The sequence below is a fragment of the Mus pahari genome, chromosome 4 (genome assembly GCF_900095145.1).
Source record: "Mus pahari chromosome 4, PAHARI_EIJ_v1.1, whole genome shotgun sequence".
Taxonomy (NCBI): domain Eukaryota; kingdom Metazoa; phylum Chordata; class Mammalia; order Rodentia; family Muridae; genus Mus; species Mus pahari.
The window spans coordinates 142,307,890-142,311,120 of NC_034593.1; positions in this window are offsets into that span (position 1 = coordinate 142,307,890).

The following is a 3,231-nucleotide window of genomic DNA, read 5'->3' on the forward strand; positions in this document are numbered from 1 at the left end:
TAGTTAGGCTATAAGACCTTTATGCTCAGGGAATGTATATTACTGTCTTCCTATTCTCATCCTCTTTAAGCAGTGCCTCAATACCAGAATATTCCTTATTTGCTTCTTACTGAGAGCATCCTCTTTAGGATAAATGTGAGCATTGAAATAATCAAATCAACCTTCTCATTTCTGTGAATTCATCTATCTACCCCAGCTTTTCTTTCAGCTATTTATGATCTCCTCTTTGCTAAATGCATGCATTCTCAAGCCATTCAAATCTTATTTAAAATCACTTCCTCTCTAATGATGTCTATCAATCCTACATACTCAGAGTTCTGTCTCCTCATATTGCACTGCAGGTTTTGAAAATAGCTTCAACAAAGTTACGGGTAACTTTTCCATATATATATATATATGGAAATTTCTAGAATTTCTAGAAGCATATGATGCTACTAAATTTCTTATGTTTATGATTTTTCTTCATTTGTATTTATTTATGAGAATGTATGTTTGGCCTACGTGTGTGTCTGTGTGTGCTCGTGTATGCACCATTTCGATTCCTGGTGTATGTAGAGGTCGGGAGTGGCTATGGGCCCTGGAACTAGAATATTATGGATGGGTTTATAAACTACCATGTGGATATTAAGAAATAAATTCAGATCTTAGAGCAACAGTGTTCTTAACCACTAAGCTATCTCTCCAGCCCCCTATTCTATTTTAAAAATTACTTTTTAAATTTTTCTTTAAAATCCTTTACTTGTATACAGTGCATATTGATTATATATACCCCTCCCATTCCTTGAAAAACTCCCCCTTTCATTGTTCCAATATCACCTCCCTTCTCATTTTTATTATTTTATTTATTTATTAACTCACTAAGGCCAGGTATTTCTGCCAATATGTGCACAGCGAGGAGACACAAGGCATGGGAAACCTACCAGTAGTCACATTCTAGAAACAATGACATCTTTTCACCTATGGTTTCTAGGACACCACATGCTGTGCTTTGTGAAAGTCCTAAATTTTCTTATAGTTTTAAGGTTCTATTTTTATTTCCATAGATGTGCATGCTGTGTGACTATATGCCATGCGATGGCAGGTTCACACTGCTACCAGAAGACAGTGAGATCCCATGGAACTGAAGTGAGAAATGGCTGTGGGATGCTTGATATTTGTGCTCAAAACTGAGCAGGTTATTTGGAAGGACAGCAATGCTTTTACCTCTGCTCGATCCATGAATGCTGCTAAGACTTAGATGTTTGAAAACCTACTTTGAATAAGGGTTTTCTAATGCTTTGACCCCCCCCCCAATCCTACCATACAAAGGTAGAGGAGAAAAGATGTAAGTAGAACAAGGGGATGTGGACCTGTTTAGAAGTGCTTTGGGGAAATCCCAATTTCCCTTTGTCTGGAATCAGTTCCATGGTGTCAGGGTACACAAATCAGCAGCCGTGGCATGATCTAGCAGAAAATGCCAGGCCTCTACCAAATCAGAACTAATCAGTGGCAGCATCCAGGACCAGCCTGAATGCCGGAATTCTTCACTGTGCCTTTTTTAAGAAAGTAAAGGTCAGTGAAATGAATGTGCAAGACCACTGAAGTATTGCAAAGCTTGCTATACAAGTGCCCCTGTCACTGTCTGTTGGGTCCTATTTATACTTTCTCAAAAAATCTTGTGCCTTCCCATGGGTCTTAACTCAGCAAAACACCATGTGAGTCAGTCTCAGGAAAACAAGTCTGCATCACATGGCATATACAGAAACTTCCACTTGACACCCCCCCCCCCAACTCCCACACACAAGTCACATGTTGAGAGCCAATCTCCAAAGTGAGGGAGTTTAGGTTGGAGTCTTGAAAGGTGATTAGGCAATCAAGGAGAGAAGCTCACAAATGAGATAAGCTCTCTTATAAGAGTAGTTCTAGGGTTGACTTCTTCCATAAGATGTCCAAGTCGGGCGTAAGTCCCCAGACACATAGTCAGTCTGGCTGCATTTGACTTTGGACTTCTTGGTCTCCAAGACTGAGGAATCAAATCACACTTTCATGCCACACAGTGTGTGGTCATTGTTTTAGGTGCAAAAGCATACTGGTCACTCATCCTCGTACAGGCAACCTTCTCTTTGCTCGTTATGTTCCCAGGTTCATGGAATAGGGGGATTTTTTTTTTTTTTTAGACAACACATTCATGCTAAAAACATTACCAGCATAATTTCTGGGCTTCTGAAATCTCTTTTCAAAAGCTATTGATTTTCTCTCTGTGTCAGTACATGGTTTGCATGTTGGGTATCTTCTTTTACCCCACTTCTAGTCTCAGAACCAGGAAGGCTCTCCCTGAAACTGGTCCTCGTTTTTTTTTTTTTTTTTTTTCCTCACTGAATCCTGCAGACCCCTGTGATTTGCCTGTCTTTCTTCTCCTCAAACTTGGTGTTATAGGCATGTCCTAGACTTTCAGCATGATAGACCACCATCTTATGATTTCCATCGAATCTCATTCCCATGAGTGCATCATAAGCACTCTTACTATTTGGATATCTTTGCAGCCCCGGCTCTTGTATTTCTAACCTCATACATTGAACAGGGCACTTTTATGTCTCACTTGGCCCCCAAATCAACACTCAACAAGATATAACTGCCTTTTCCTCTCAGAACTTATTTTGTGGGTAATCCCTAGTACCCTGTTCAACTTCCACTCTTTGTTAGCCTTATCTTCCCGTCCTGCTGTCTGTCTGTTTTCACTGCTCTGTATAGCCTTACCTTACCACGTTTCATGCCTTCGTGTAACTTTCCTGCTGTTTCTCACTGATCTGTATTTGTCTACTTAGGACTGTCGATGGCAGATTCCACTGTACTGTTTCAGTTTTATTATCCTTGTGTATGCTTTGATTGGGTCTGGCAGCACAGGGGGCTGGTTTGATTGCATTTTCTTACTGTTTCTATGTTGTGCTTATTTGGAATTACAATTTGATTAAATACTTTTTTCACCCAGTTAACTATGGATCCTATGTATTTGTTTTAATTGCCTTTAGTTAAGAAAGAGGACTACTTCTAATTACATTTAATTATTATACTTAATTACACTATACACTACTTAGCCCTTGCAACAGTTTCAATAACAAAGTGTTACTCTGCAAAACACGTGATTATTTCTATGAAAATATTTTTCCCTGTATCAAGACAACAGGTTGAAGATTATATTCTAGCTGCTTATGTAGCAGAAGATGGCCTAGTCGGCCATCATTGGGAAGAGAG